Below are 17,624 nucleotides of genomic sequence, written 5' to 3'. Positions count from 1 at the left end.
GTGAAACTTTCTTATGATGTGTTACATTCATACGAGCAGACGGAGAAGTAAGTTTGAAGTAAGTTTGGAGCAGAAGAAATAGAAATAAAACTTGTGTATATTGTCAGCTTTACGCTAAGCTAAAATGCTATTTCTAGCCATTTTACATGGTTTGTATTTTTGTTCTGCAGAGATACAAGTCTCAATTTCTCAGCAAATTCTTCTCTTGCGGTTTTATTTCTAAAGCTGTAGATTAGAGCTATGAAAACTTCGTAGCCCCAAACCATATTAGAAGAGAGGTGTTGAAATAACCTTATACCATAAGAGTCTGGCGACTCATAATAGGAATAAGACCGGTGAATATAATTGGAAGAGAGCGTGAGAAATTTGTTTGCGCAGCATTTTTCCAGCCCCGTGCCCCGATAACACTTGACTGAAGCCGGCGTGAGATTGACACATGGACCGGTGAGTTACCAGGTTTACAGTGTGAGGAACTATAATAATACAATAAATTGATAGTGCAGCATGTACAGAAATAACTATCTTGTGAAAAAAATACTGTGATGGTACCATGGTACAATGTTGGTATTAGAAATACCATTATATTATTTAAAAAATAACAAGTTTTTGTGTTGTAGTTGATCATATTCATGTACCATAACTTTTACAAGGTATTTCAAAGAATCGGTCTACTATGGTGCACGACCAAAAACAATAGCATTACTATGGTACATGTCCAGAACACCATATTTACCAACATTTCCAAAGAAAAGTGTGGAGTGTCATGGCACATTTTGTTAAATCATACCAGCATGATAAGCCTAAATGAAGTTTGTACCAGTTTTACCATAAAAACATCAATACAGTTGATGAAGATTATTTGAAATATTTGGAGCATCTTCTTGAGTCTTTCTTTCAGTTTGAAATGGCTTGAATAAGGTGAGTGGAGAATGCATGGACCTGTAAGAATGTGTCTATATGAATAAATGATTGTTCTTGCAGTTCTGTGTCTGTGGAACATTATAAAGCAGGCATGCTGCTCAGTGGTGCAGGAGATGCACTGGGTTACAGGAATCAACTGTCCAGTCCTGCCATACACCAGGTATTCCTAATTGCTTCCTGATTGGCCAGTTAGTGATGACACAGTGCTTCACCTGGCAACCGCTGAGGCTCTAGTGACAGGTTGGTCCATCAGTCGATGTGTTTGGACAACACACAGGGCAACACTGAGTTTTCATGAACAGTCGATGATTTTGATTTCTCTGAAATGTCATTAAGGAATCGTTACTGTTGTCTTGACGGTATCTTTACTTTGGTGAGGAGTTACTTAATGAGGTTACCTTCCATTACGAGGAGGGAATTAAAGACATGGACAGCAGGAAGCCAGGACCATCAAGCAGTCTGTGTATAACAATTTTTCTGGGCAACTTTTCCTGCCTCCTAGGATGATTTTAAATCATTGGTTTTAAAGGATAGTTTATAATAGCTTTAAACCTGTGTATTGTCCTTGTAATCACCTTTTCCATGTGTTAAATTTTATTCATAAAACTTAAAATAATTAAAATTCGAATTTGTATTTTCTCCTACGAATTTAAGTGTGCAATTTGTATTTTGTCCTCTCTAATACTGCTGTCATTACTTTCAAGCCAATCATTTGCGAGAACATTTTTCTTCCCAAAACATTTGCAGTTTTGTTCTCATTAAAATGAAAAAAGGAGATTTTCAGAAAAAAGGTATTTCAAAAAATGTAATACATAATGAAATATGCTTATAATGAAACTATGAGCAAATACATAATGAAATTATGAATTAAATCACTAAATAAAAAAATAAATGTCCTTTTCTATTTCAATTTAGCATTACCTTTGGGTTGAGTTTTAATTTAAGCACAAGCGGTGTCTTTTCGTGTTCATTGCGGTTATCGGCACGCAACTTAATGACAGTGGACACCTTTTAAAATCAATTTCTTTGGACTTTCTGATCTCGTAGAATCACGTTACTATATCAAAATTGTAGCTAAATAAATTTTACGTGCCTTGGTTCTACATATCGTGGCAGTTTTCCGGTTAAATGAACACGAGAGGTGAAACGAGTTTTATTCACTTTCACACAAATAACAGGTAAAACGGCAGATTATCAGTACATAAACACTTATTTTTCACCCTGTTCCTCACATCAGGGCCGCAGCTCCCTATACGCAGAATACTCAGTCTGTGTATAGCACCAACCCCCTATGGGGGTACCATCTTACTTTAAGGGGGCACCAAAAAGTCCACCATGTGCCCTTTCTCGCACATTATATGATATTGAAGGACCCGGTAGCAGTAACGGAACACACACCCTGTCAGACGATTGTCTCGCAAACCATTATGGGAGAGAACGTCCTATTTTGAAAGGTGATGGCCACTGTTGTTTAGGGACAATAGCGATAATCCTGAAAATCAAAAGACACGAAACGAAGCTTGTGCTTAATAAAATATCATAAAGATACCCAATGACAATGCTAAAATGAAAATGGAAATTTTTTTGGTCTGTTTAGTAATTTAATGATTTAATCTTTTTCTTTTTTTTTTTTTTTACAATTTATGTAATGATTTATTTAAATATTTATTTGGCCCTGAGTTACCATTTGAAGATGACAAATGTAATTCGATTTTTTACATAACAATCTGATAGCTTTATTAAGTGTTAGTAGTTGAAAATTGTAATTTAGAAACTATCAATTTCTATTTATAAGTTTAAAGTTAACTGACTGCAGGTGAACTTATTTTGTAAGCAAGTCAGAGGGTTATTGTAACTTTTTCTCATTAAAAACTGTCATTACCATCACACATCATTATATCTTGTTTTGTAATATATATATCTGTCAAAAACAAGGATGCTTCACAAAAATATAAGAGGACAAAAAGTAAACTGAGAGCACCACAAACAAAAATGGAATACAGAACTAAAAGAGATCAGAAACATTAGAAATATAAACTAAAATCCACATGAGGGTTGATCAAGGGAGTCATCTTGATGATCTTGATTCCAGGATAAGTGATAAATGTTGCATAAAACAGTTTGAAGAAGTTACATTTTCAGTTTTTCAAGTAGTCTGAACTGAAGAATTATCCGCTGATGAATCACAATACACAACAGTGTAGGTCTTATGATGCATTGTCTGTTAATATCATGTCTCCAAGCTTTCTCTTTGCAAAGGGCTTTCGCAGTTGCATCCAGGACCTGAAGGGGGTTACAGAGTCCCCAACAATCCAGAGGGCACAGGGTGTGGGGCAGCTATGAGGTCCATGTGCATCGGCCTTAGGTGAGGGTCAAACATGCTTGATTCATGTATGATCAATGATATTTGGCACAGGGTTGACTCACAATGGTCAACTAGTCATCCAACAACTGAATAGTTTATAAATAAAAATCAACTGCATACATGTTCTTTATGTTGGCTACACATAAAAAACAAGTTGAAAACTTCCTGTGTGTTCCTGAATGACATAATTGCTGTTTAATATATCAGTAAATCAAGAATATTTACCTAAACGGTCAGCTTTACATTAGCCCTTTCAGAAGCATAAAAGACAAAGTTGTTATACAAATTTTAAATCAGTTATACATAGAAGCAAGCAATGGACATGTCTCTGATTGGTTAAAATGATCAATCACTGCAAAAATATACGTTAAATAGAAAATTTAAATGGAAAATTTTGACGCAACATGAGTAGACCTACATTGACTGCTATAATTGACACTTTTCACGATTAGTTGTGCAGCTGTAATTGTAATCTCGATTATTTATTTGATCAATTGTGCAGCCCTAGTTGATTAGTTTTAATATAGCACTGCTTTTTTGTTGTTGGGCTGAATGCATGGTAAAACCCTTTTGGAGAAGTCATGACTCACATTTTGAGCACCTAAAAATTGTGTGAAATAAATGGATTCTTGGTGAAGAACTACACTAGCCATGATCCTGAGGGGGGAAACCACCAATCAGAATCACGGCCTACAAAGCTCACCAAAAGACCTCTGCAGCAACACACTGTAAATTATCCCATCGAGTCGATCTTCCTACACTCTCAAACTAATGTATTTGCATGTATCTAAATATTTTGCAATAAAATTACAATATATTGCTTCTATACTTATATTTTTTTTCAATTATTTTTTATTTGATTACGTCATTCACAATGCTTCATGGGATTGTAGTTCAACTTCATTCCCTCATTAAAGAGATTAAGGACACAGTCTTGTACCTTCGTCTTTTTGTCTGATTTTCAAATACTTTTTTGGTTGAAATCAAAGTTTGTAATGTTGTGATAGACCTCGGAGCTGGTTGATTTGGTTCATGGCTTAGAACTCTTTTATGCAGTATTTTATGAAATCCCTTTGAATGGGGGGAAAAATAGCTACTTCCGGAACCAAGACGGCTGACAAAAGTGGGTGGAAAACAAGAAACCATCTGATGTAAATAACAAAAGTGCATTTAATCCGGGAGGTGAACCCAAAACCAGTTTAATTATACTAGGCTTCCATAAGACAGGTTTTGAAAATGTCGTTTGGCACATCCCTAATTTGGCAGTACAGTAAGCGTCTTTGCTCCACAGATATCCTCATCTCGAGCAGCTGTCCTCACTGGTCGCAGTCGCTGTGGAGACTGGACGAATGATTCATCCACATCCAACCGGATTTCTCGGAGCTGTGGCTTCAGCCTTGCTCACCACCTATGCGGTCCAATCACAGTAGCAAAGAAGTTTGTGCAGTCTGCAGGATATGCCATTACCAAGACAGAGAGAGACTGGGGCAACTTTACTGACAAATGGAAATGGTGAGAAACTACATCGAAGGCAACAGTGCAACAGTAAGATTCTAGAAGAAAAAATCTTATGCATTTTCCCCAAAGAGAAATTTAGTTTAACAATAACATAGTTTGTAAAGTGAAGCCACAGGACACTTGTAGAATGAGAATTTCAGTTTCATGTTTTAAAAATGTGTTTTTGTGTAAGACGTCCCTGTGAAAAACCACTACTTATAATCCTGAAGAAAGATCCACCAATAAGAGAAGTGGCTGTTACCATGGAAATGTAAAGCCAAGCCTACACTACACAACTTGCAATCAGCGTCCTGCAATGCAGTCTTTTTTTTTTTCTGTCATATTGGCTGTTGCTCTTTGCTGGTCTCCTGCTCGTCGGGACAGTGTGCACACCTGACGACTCTTTGGCCAGATTTCAAGCAGGTTTCACTCAAAGGAGACAAGCTTGAGTCTGTGTGTGCACTAGGCTTTAATCACTAGGCTTAAATGACGGCAAGAGTTTAGCAGTGACTCCCCACTCCATAAAGCCTTGTGAATGGTGTATTCGAGTCACCCTACACTCTCCAACGATTATGTATTTGAATATATCTGAATATTATTTACTAATCTTAATAGATCTAGGACTACAAATTATGTAATTGTTTACTTGCCTTCATGTCGTTCCACACCCACATATGACTTTCTTATGCAGAACACAGAAGCATATATTTTAAAGAATTCCATGATCGCTAATTTCCATACAATTCCGACTAAAAAAAATTAAAAAAAATCATATTGCGATTATTCTGAAAAATATTGCGATCCCGTTTTGAACTTTGATATGATGAACATATATATATATATATATATATAAAACTAACAAGCAATTCCTTTTCACTAAAATCAAGTAAATCACAGCCCTTTGCAATTTACTAATTGCACAAGGTCAAATAGCCATTTAAATTTTTAGATTAATTGAAAAGCCCAAATAGTGACTCACTTTAAAGCTTAAAAAAAGCACCCAAAGGTGTCATAAAAGTTGTCCATGTGACTTTTGTGTGGCATAAGTCTTCTAAGGCATACACCAGGGCTCTTCAATAACTTTCTTTCAAGGGCCAGATTATCAAAATGAAAACTTGGTGTGGTCAAAAGATTTTTCCATATTTATCTTCGCAGTTTCATTGTTGGTCAAGTCATTTTTATTTGTATGGTGTTTTTCACAACACGCATCTGCTTTAACAGAAAAAGAAGCTGTAATATAGTAATGTCTTCGAGTCATAATAGTGCGGTTTAATAAAAAACATGACTGTAAATTGCGCCTTAAAATAAAAAATAAGTAAATTATATTTGTATTTAAACCCCCAGTGAGCAAGCCAAGAGGTCAGTGATGTGCACTGCAGTTCGACTGTAAGCTTGTGGCAGATTAATTTCAGTGAATTCCAAGCCCAAGTAGACTGAAGTGATATCTGGCTGGCACAGGCTGCAGTTAGTCGTCCACACTCAGCATCACATAGTAGTGGGAGTTGGACATCAGGCAGGACCAGAGCTGGATCTAGCAGGCTCTGGTAACCTCAGGATAAGTATCCCAAAGTTTAAGACAGGAAACAAATAGAATAATATTACCGTATATGCCATTCATTTTAAAAAGGATTATAGAATATGAGAAGTGTTTCCGGTTCCGGCAGACCTGACTAATGCAGCATAACTATGAGTTGAGGAATAAATTAGGTGTATGCCTGGCTGAAAAGATGAGTCTTTAGTCTACACTTAAACTGAGATAGTGTGTCTGAGTCCCAAACCATATTAGGAAGATTCCATAGTTTAGGAGCCAAATCCTGTGTACCTCCTTTTTTGGATTTTGATATTCTAGGTATTAATAACAGGCCAAAATTTTGCAATCGTAGTGAACATGATGGAATATAGCATGTCAGAAGGTCATTCAAAGCTTTGTTAGTAGTTAACAGAATTTTAAAATGAATAAGAAATTTAACAGGTAGCCGGTGTAGCGACGATAAAATTGGGCTGATATGATCATATTTCTTGGTACTAGTTAGCACTCTAGCTTCTGCATTTTGAACCAATTAAAGTTTATTTATTGAACCTGCAGGACATCAGGTTCTTACCTCACAGTAATGCATTACAATATTCTAGTCTTGAGGTCATGAATGCATGAATTACTTTTTCGGTATATATTTTATTTATTTATTTATTTATTTATTTTTGGTCCAATAATTAGAATCTCTGTTTTGTCAGAATTAAGTAGAAGGAAATTTCTAGCCAACCAGTCTTTGATATCTTTGGTACACTCTGCTAACTTGGAGAATTGCGAAATTTTGTCGGGTTTCGAGGAACTATAAAGTTAGGTATTGTCATCGTAACAGTGAAAACAAATTCCACGGTTCCTGATAATGTCTCCCAGGGGAAGCATATATAAGGAGAAAAGCAGAAAACTGATCCCTGTGGCCCTCCATAGCTGATTTTGGTTTGATCTGGCAATTCCTCGTTTACGCTGACAAAATGGTAGCGGTCGGATAAATAGGACCAAGCTAATGCCTGTCCACAAATGCCAACATAATTCTCAAGCCTATCCAAGAGAATTTCGTGATCTATCGTTTCGAAGGCAGCACTAAGATCTAAAAGCCCTTGAAGAGAAATGCAGCTGTGATCAGATGATAAGAACAAGTAATTTGTAACTCTGATAAGTGCAGTCTCTGTACTATTATAGAGCCTAAATCCTGACTGAAATTCTTCATATATACCTTTTTTTTTTTCTTTTTAAAATAAACAGTTGGGAGGACACTACCTTTTCGAACATAAATGGGAGATTTGAGATCTGTCTATAATTAGTCAACTCTCCAGGATCAAGGTGTGGTTTTTTGATAAGCGGTTTAATAACTGCTATCTTACATTTTCTTGGGACATGCCCTAAGTATAATGTTAATATTAATAAGAAAAGATTCTGAGATTACAGGAAACACCTCTTTTAAGAGCTTGGTGGATATTAAATCTAACTTGGTTGATTTTGATGATTTGATAAATTATTTTAGCTCTTCCTGTCCTATGCTCATGGGGAATAATATGAGACACTGTCTTCTGAGGTGCTATTGCAGACAGTTGCATAATTCCAATTTTGTTTTTGATGATTTCAATTTTAACAGTGAAGTAATTCATAAAGTCATTACTACTGTGCTGCGATGGAATATCTTGTTCAGTCAAAGATTTATTCCTTACCAATTTATCCACAGTACTGAATAAACACCTGGAATTATTGTGGTTATTTTCTGTGAGTTTGCTAAAATATGCTGACCTGGCAACTTTTAGTGCCTTTCTGTACCTAGAGACACTATCATTCCATGCACCACGAAAGACCTCTAATTTTGTACTGTTTAACTTGCACTCCATTTTCCGAGCTGGTCTCAAGAACATGAGTGTGATCATTGTACCACAATGCGGGGCTTTTCTCTTTAATTTTCTTTAATCGAAGGGGGGCGACACTATCAAGAGTGATAGAAAAGGCTGTATCTATATTTTCTGTGATTACATCAAGGTCTTCTAAATGTTTTGGCTTAGAGTATTTGAGACAAATCTGGAAGGTTATTAGTGAAAGTTATTATCTTTAGTGGTCGAAAGAATAGTTCTACTCAATCGATAACATGGCATAGAATGAGTGACCTTTGCTAAACGCAGCATACAATAGATGAGATTACGATCCGAGATGTCATCACTCTGCAGCAGAATTGCTATATTATCAACATCAATTCCATATGACAGAATTAAATCTAGCGTATGATTATGGCAATGAGTTGGTCCTGTCACATTTTGTCTGACCCCAACAGAGTTGAGAATATCGATAAATGCTAATCCCAGCGTATCAATTTCGTTATCTATGTGAATGTTGAAGTCACCAACGATTAAAGCTCTATCCACAGTAACTACTAGATCTGACAGAAAATCAGCAAATTCACTAAGGAAATCAGAATATGGCCCTGGTGGTCTATATACTGTAGCAAGAACAAAAGATGACAGATTTTTTATTTATATCTGACAATGTCACATTAAGCATTATCGGTTCAAAGAATTGAATTATATCCTGACCTCTGAGTAACACCAAAAACATCACTGTAAATTAGGGCTGAAATGATTAGTCAACATTTTCATTTATCAATAAACATCATACAAAGTCCACTAAACAAAAAAGCTAAATCAATATTTGGTGTGGCCACCTTTGCCTTTAAAACAGCACCAATTCTCCTAGGTACACCTGGACACAGTTCTTCTTGGTTGTTGGCAGATAGGATGTTCAAGCTTCTTGGAGAATTCACCACAGTTCTTCTATCTATTTAGGCTGTCTCAATTGCTTCTGTCTCTTTATGTAATCTCAGACTGACACGATGTTCAGTGGGGGGCTTTGTGGGGGCCATGACATCTGTTGCAGGGCTCCCTGTTCTTCTATTCTATCTTCTGAGTCTAAAATGTATTTTTCCTATTGACACACTAAAGCTGAAGATATAAATAACCATCTTAAGACAAATGTTTTTGTGAAACATCTTAAGTGCCTAAAACTTTTGCTCAGTACTGTATTTCCTCTCTTCATTCTTTAGGTATTTGGATCTCCGGGCATTGTCTTCTGGTACTGGTCCAGTTGTCTGACCTGAGCCATACGGACCAGCTGAACGAGATGAGGCCTACAAGAGCTTCATCCTGTCAGGGTGGGCGGGTCGCAGTGGTCACGATGCTCCAATGATGGCTCTGGATGCTCTGTTGAGGGTGGGGTCAGACTGGGAGGAGCTAATGAGTCTAGCAGGATTTCATGGAAGTCAGTTAGCATTCCATTAACTTGTAATGATGGTGTGGAGGTGAGGGCGTGGTCAAGCGCCCATCTGGGGAGAAAGCGGTAAGAACATCCACCTGAGATGAATTGTGACTAATCACCATCTCTATGTTCACAGGGAGAGTCGGGGGAGATAAAAGACGGCCAGTTCACAGAGAGAGGAGAGAGACAGTTAGACCAGAGTCTTCATGTCTGTTCCGTGAGAGAGAGTCTTGTGTTGTGTGAAGCTGAAAAGCGGACTGTTTATTTGAGTGATGCTGAAAAGCCATCTTGTGTTGTGTGTAAAGCTGTACAGCGATTGCTGGTTATTTGTGAATAAAATGGACTCACGTGAACTGTAGAAACTGGTTCCCGCTTCCTCCTTTATCTGCCCAACCCAAACCTTTGTTACAGATGGGAAGTCCGATTCTTTCAGATGGTTTGTTTCAATGAACTGGTTCAAAAAAACAATTCACCAGTTCATTTATGTCATCACGTAATGACGTCACTATATATAAAATGCTAATATGCCGGCGTCGTACAATACATGCACAAACACATTCAATAAAGCCATATGTAAGGGCATATTCTAACATTTTATTTAATTAAGTTATAATAATAATAAGGGTGTTTACTGTCATCAATGTTTCATTCAGTGATATTACAATACATCATACATTAAAGTTTTGCACCTAAATACTGACACTGATATACAAACGTGGATGTTCTACACATGTTTAAAGCATAAAATGTGATTAAACTAGTCTTAATCAACTCACCCTTTTTTACACAAACCATGATCCAGCTCATCACAACTTCAGATATAATCTGCATGTACAATACTCTATAGTAAAATCTGTTTACATCTCTTGACTGAAATGTTTCGGCCCCTCATTCACGTCCTCGGTTCACACATGCTCATCAGCTGCTCACTGATCAGCAGTTCTCAGTATTATGTCCGAAAGAGGCGATTCTCAGTTCAGGGTACTGGTGACTCGAGAACTGCTGCGAACGACTCAATGTACTGTTTACTCGAGAGCTGTAGACTGGATCATCTTCATACGCTGATAAAATGGTAATACAAATCAAGTCATAAACATATTTCCAGTATGATTTATTTGTTACACTCCGTTCAGCAAAATACACCTGAAACATACATTTCGCCCCTTAATCACACACATGCTCAATGTCAACAGCTCATCGGTTCTCATCATGTCGGACACCTCCGAAAGAGGCGATTCTCAGTTCAGTGTACTCTTGACTCAAGAGCTGTTGCGACCTGAGCGTTCAATCCGATTTGTGAACTAGTTGGAGTGCTTTATTGCAAAGAAGAGTTGGCAAAAGCAGATATCACCAGTTCTAGGATCATAGTACTTCCGGTTATCGGCTCATTTTGATTCAGAGTGTCAGGCACATCCAAGAGACAGGTTAAGATAGAGTAACTTGTGGATCAGTGTTGACTCGAGATGCGAACTGTTTCAAACGATTCAGTCCGATTTGGTGAAATTGTTCAAATCGTTCACTAAAAAGAACCAGTTCAAAAGAACAATTCGTTCACGAACTGAACATCTGTGTTGACTTCATGCAGCGATACCAATAGAGCAAGGCGTGACCAGCTGTCTGGGTCAGGTTCTGCAGTTACCCCAAAGCAGCTGCACAAGCTCTGATGAAGACACCGCTTATTCGAAATTGGCCAAACTTTGACACGACAATGATGATGTGCGTTTCTTGTTTATTCTGACAACTGCAGTTATGCTAAACTCTCTCAAATCTTGTTTTTATAACAGTAAAAATCTATTTTCACAATTTTAATTTTATATATCATGTTTATTAAAAAAACAATTAAAAATGATAAAAAAAAAATACTGACTCTTATATTAGTATTAAAATAATATAGGCATTTCTGACTTTTTTCATGTACACACAGCCACTGTATTAAACAGCATGTAACTGATTCAAATGAATAGTGTTTCTGGTGATTACATGTCAAATCAAATGTGATCACAAAACTTCTGCACACTACGGGAAGCACAAAGGTGCAAATTCACTGAACAGTTGCAGCACTTTTGCAAGCTCAAAAACTTAGTCTTATTAACCAAATACCAGCCATATAGTTTAAGCAGGCTGCGCTGAAATTGTGCCATGTCTTGAGTATTTAAAGTCATTGTCATTCCTTTCTGCACAAACATGCCTCCTTTCTATGTAAAAAAAAAAAGAAAAAAAAAAGGCTCATTATAGATTAAACTTCATTCACAAAATTTACACCTCCTAAATTTTATTTAAAAGAGATGTTTGTGCAAATTTTTGTATCAATCATGGCAGTAGTAATTCATCAAATAATGATCACATGATGGAAAAGAGCATTCTAACCAGCATATATCCATTAGCGCGATGTAGTAAAGCACACTTTTCGCCATTTAAAAAGATGATTCAGGTGTCTTTTACAGTTGTTGTAGTAGTAGTAGTAGTAGTGATGCTGTACAGTCCCAGCAGATTGAGTCAAATCACGTTGGTCTGCTGCATCCTCCACTATCGGAATCTGACTACAAGATCGAGGATTGCGCAAGCAAATTGCATTCAGCACAGACTGCTTGATCTGCATCATTCCTTTAGTTAATTGAGTGCTAAATCAGCGCATACAGCACGTGCAAATAAACTGTCTTAATTCTTACTGAGTTCCAAAATGTCCAACTTGACTGCTCTCTTTTCAACTCCTCCCCCGACTGCAACTGGCAAATCTCGCCGATCAGTAAGGTAAGTAGCAGTAGACATCGAACACAACTCTTTTGTTAAAAATATTATGCACAGAAATGACGTGATGCTATCCCCAAATCTTTACCAGCATTTCTGTCAGGAATCTAGAAAATGGGCCACAGTATGTATCAGCATCTCTGTTCACATACTATCCATACTAGATCATAGTGCATTTCAAATTGGATGTTAAAATTGCCCCTTTGGCATCCTATTTCTGGTGGATTTTCGAGGACAGTACAAGTATGCATTTTGGGCTAGTATTGCCAAAATCCCCTTGCTTTTCCCTCAATTGTCAACATTGTCTAATGTGCCATTATTTGTAGCTCAACACTGGCAGGTACATCATTATAGTACCATCAATTTCACATTTACTCAGCCCCATTTATAAAAAAGAAAATTTGGTTTTGGAGGTCAGTCAGAGGACACTTCTTGCATAAGCTATGATATAACAAATAAAACAACACAAATATATACAGTTTAAGTCAGAAGTTTACACACACCTTAGCCAAATACATTTAAACACAGTTTTTCACAATTCTTTTAATCGTATTTAATCGTAGAAAACATTCCCTGTCTTAGGTCAGTTAGGATCACTATTTTATTTTAAGAATGTGAAATGTCAGAATAATAGTAGAGAGAATTATTTATTTCAGCTTTTATTTCTTTCATCACATTCCCAGTGAGTCAGAAGTTTAAAATATCGTCCCATATTTTCTATCGGACTGAGGTCAGGACTTTGTGAGCTTTAACTTCCTGGCTGATGTCTTGATGTTGCTTCAGTATATCCACATAATTTTCCTTCCTCATGATGCCATCTATTTTATGAAGTGCACCAGTCCCTCCTGCAACAAAGCACCCCCACAACATGATGCTGCCACCCCCATGCTTCACGGTTGGGATGGTGTTCTTTGGCTTGCAAGCCTCACCCTTTTTCCTCCAAACATAATGATGGTCATTATGGCCAAACAGTTCAATTTTTGTTTCATCAGACCAGAGGACATTTCTCCAAAAAGTACGATCTTTGTCCCCATGTGCACTTGCAAACTGTAGTCTGGCTTTTTTATGAAGGTTTTGGAGCAGTAACTTCTTCCTTGCTAAGCAGCCTTTCAGGTTATGTCGATATAGGACTCGTTTTACTGTGGATATAGATACTTGTCTACCTATTTCCTCCAGCATCTTCACAAGGTTTTTTGCTGCTGTTCTGGGATTTATTTGGACTTGCCACCAAACTACATTCATCTCCAGGAGACAGAATGCGTCTCCTTCCTGAGCAGTATGATGGCTGTGTGGTCCCATGGTGTTTATACATTACTGTGCAAATGTTTTAGGCACTTGTGAAAAATGTTGCATAGTGAGGATTTCTTCAAAAATAGTGCTATAATTAGTTTTCATTTTTCAATTAACATCATCCAAAATCTAGTAGACATAAAAAAAAAAAAAAAAGATAAATCAATATTTGGTGTGATGAACTTTGCCTTCAAAACAGCACCAATTATCCTAGGGACACCTGGACACAGTTTTCCTTGGTTGTTGGCAGATAGGATGTTCCAAGCTTCTTGGAGAATTCACCACAGTTCTTCTATATATTTAGGCTGTCTCAATTGCTTCTGTCTCTTCATGTAATCCCAGATTGACTCAATGTTCAGTAGGGGTCTCTGTGGGGCCATGCCATCTGTTACAGAGCTACATGTTCTTCTATTCTATTCTGTTTGCAGAAGGAATGTTTGGAAGTCTAAAATGTATATTACCTATTGACACACTACAGCTAAAGATATAAATAACCATCTTAAGACAAATATTTTTGCTAAACATCTTATGTGCCTAAGACTTTTGCACAGTACTGTACTTGCGTACTATTGTTTGTACAGATGAACGTGGTACCTTCAGGCATTTGGAAATTGCTCCCAAGGATGAACCAGATTTGTGGAGGTCCACAATTTTTTTCTGAGGTCTTGGCTGATTTCTTTTGATTTTCACATGATGTCAAGCAAAGAGGCACTGAGTTTGACAGTAGGCCTTAAAATACATCCACAGGTACACCTCAAATTGACTCCAATTAGCCTGTCAGAAGCTAATTGGCTAATTGCCTAAAGGCTTGACATCATTTTCTGGAATTTTCCAAGCTGCTTAAAGGCACAGTTAACTTAGTGTATGTAAACTTCTGACCCACTGGAATTGTGATATAGTCAATTAAAAGTGAAATAATCTGTCTGTAAACAATTGTTGGAAAAATTACTCATGTCTTGCACAAAGTAGATGTCCTAAACGACTTGCCAAAACTACAGTTTGCTAATATTAAATCTGTGGAGTGGTTAAAAAATGAGTTTTAATGACTTCAACCTAAGTGTATGTAAACTTCTGACTTCAACTGCGCATATATATATATATATATATATACATAAAACAATAAGTGCATGTTTCCTGTAACACAATGCCAAATATCATGGGTTGAATTCCTAGGGAACACCCATACTGACATAATTTATATGTTCAATACACTAAGTTGCTTTGGATAAAAGTGTCTGTAAAATAACAGTGTCTGTAATATGAAAAAGAAAAACCTTAAATACAGTTTTTGTGGAAATAAAAAACTTATAAAAATGAAAATTGTCATATTTTACTCATGACATTCCTCATGACATTCCAAACTCATTTGACTTTCTTATGCTGAACACACAAGGAGATGTTTTCATGAATATCTTGGGCCGTCTTCTCAATACAATGCCATTAAATAGTGCATCACTTTCAAGCTTAAAAAAGAACCCAGTGTATCATAAATGTAGTCCATGTGATTTGTACATTATATTCCGCAAGTGTTGGGAACCGAGAGTGCATTTTGTTTCTTAAATGGAATGATTTTCATGACTTTTGTTTCCGTTACCAGTTCTCAAACAAGCATTCTTCTGACTAAGTGGACAGAACACCATAATAAAATATCTTGTCAATGTTTCCTGCATTGCTATTCAGCGGCAACACGACGGAATCTACAGCGTGAAACACACACAACCAGTATAGCCTGATTCCTGAAAGTCTAATATGATCCGGTTCTTTTGAATCTACACCACAAAACATCCACCACTACCTCCCGAACAAATGACTCTTTCCAACCAATTCATTTTAGTGAATCAAAAACTCACTGAACCACAAGTGATTCATTTCGCCATGTCCAAATCGAGAAACTTAAATCAGAGTAATCACTAGTCACGTCCACACATACAACCTTTTCCATAAAAATGACTATCAATTTTTAGTTTAGAGGTCATGTGTAAACACGACCCTTTTGAAAATACTGGTACATTTTGCTCTGGCAATTTTTCTTAATGCGAAGTTGTATCATTACCTATAAATTTCCTTATTGACAGTATTTGTAAACAGAGCCAGAAGATTACCGGTTTGAGTTAGTACGAGATGACGCAATTATTCCACGCTGTTTAACACTGGTGACTCGAAAGTAAGAAAAATGTCAACAAACTGGTCAGATAGTGAAACTAGTGCGTTCTCTTCATCTGAGCGGATGAATGACTCTCCCGACAGCTGAAAGGAACAGTTAGCTATTTCAAATGTATTCTCCGATGAACCCACGTTCTTCACGCAGACCTTTGTGTAGGTAGAAATACCTACATATTACTGTGCTTTTCAGCCTCGGCTAGCGACAGCATTTTGTTCTCTGTAGCTAAACAGTCTCATCTGAAGTCATCGCATATGGTGTCACTGAGTCTCAAACAAGTGCATAAATAAAACAATATTTGCCAAAAAATCAAACAGCTACAAAATCATACCCTGCAATGTTTTCAAACGTAAAGCCCACATTTCCGGCGCAGCTGTGTTGAGGTCATATCTGGCAAAAAATGTCACATAGTTTAACGGCATTTGGTGCTGATGTGTGAATGGGAGCAAAATGGAAAAAAGACGAAAAGTCTTTCATGTTTGAACAGCACATTTGGTACATTTACCAGCAAAGGCAACCCAATGATTTTCCTGTAATTTACCTGGTTGCATTTACATGCATCCAAGGTCAAAAAAGACTTTAATTTGCTCATAATTTAAATTGCAGCATTACCTTTTTTTCCCCAGTGTCAAAAACGACTCAATGGTTCAATGATCCGTTCTAAAGGATTCATTCTAAACTCCTCCTTTCAGAGAGCCTACTCTGCTCTGATTGGTCAGATGTCCCAGTCTGTTGTGATTGGTCTACCGTTTAGTGTAGTGTTTGTGGGCAGGTCAAAGCTGTTTGCGAGCAGCCAATGAAGACCGGAGGCGGGTTTTTTGTTACCAAATTATGTAGGTTAGTACAGGAAGTAAGTCTGGAATTCATTCTTTTGGGAGTCAATAACTCCATTTGTCGTGCACTTTGATTTTTGAAAATTTGCAGACTTTTTACATTCACAAACATCTATATAACACTCTACATGAAAGATAATATTTGAAAAACCATAATAGGTGCTCTTTAAATAAACACATTGATCCCAAAAATTATTCAGGAATAAAATATCTTCTGATCATCATTTGGTATCAGACTGCTGAGGGCAGTAGGCCCTAAATACATTAAATGTGCATTTCTTATTTCCAATTACTTTTTCCTCAAGTATAAGAATCATGAATGCAATATTGTTAAGGAACCAGAATTGTTCAACTCCCATCCCTAAATTCTGTGATCGTGACATTCTTTAAAACATCTCCACATAAAGTCAAATGGGCTTGGAACAACTCACTTCATTCCTGTTGAACTGAAAGTCTCTGCATCATTCTCTCTCTACAAGAGACAGCGACAGCACTGCAGTGATCGCCTGCTGCTGTTGGGGTCTGCTGTATGGGACAGAGGGAGTGCCCCTGTGTAACTATAGCAACCTGGAGTACAGGGACTGACTGGAGAGAATGGTACAACAGCTCTATGCTCTCTCTCTCTCGCTTATGAAAAGGCATAACTCACACAGGACAACACGCCTGGTTTAACAACTGAAAAAAAAAAAAGAAATCAGTAAATGGAGCTATGTCAGTGATCATAAATTGAAAAGTCTTGTACAGTATCAAATTGTATCAGGCAACGACTTACATGTGCTGTCAGCACTCCCTTTGACGATCACCGCATCGCTGTATATTTGCATAAAGTTGAACTCTGCTCAACTTTGTCATATCGCCAGCAGTTGCTGATGCTCATGTCGCCTCAAAACTCTAACTGAAAACCACTGACTTCCGGTTTCTTGGTTGCTGCAAATCACTAAGTGTGAATGCCCTTTAGTTTTTTTGTTTGTTTTGTTTTTTAATTTACTGTTATTACATGGGGTCGTTTGAGAAATT

General features: G+C 37.2%; 1 pseudogene; it reads left to right on the top strand.

Annotated features, from left to right (window-relative positions):
* Positions 1-436: 436 nt before the first annotated feature.
* On the top strand, positions 437-17,279 carry LOC127422853 (ADP-ribosylhydrolase ARH1-like; annotated as a pseudogene).
* The last annotated feature ends 345 nt before the right edge of the window (positions 17,280-17,624 follow it).

Source organism: Myxocyprinus asiaticus, chromosome 32 (assembly GCF_019703515.2).
Source record: "Myxocyprinus asiaticus isolate MX2 ecotype Aquarium Trade chromosome 32, UBuf_Myxa_2, whole genome shotgun sequence".
Taxonomy (NCBI): Eukaryota; Metazoa; Chordata; class Actinopteri; order Cypriniformes; family Catostomidae; genus Myxocyprinus; species Myxocyprinus asiaticus.
This window is presented reverse-complemented; position numbering and strand designations above follow the sequence as displayed.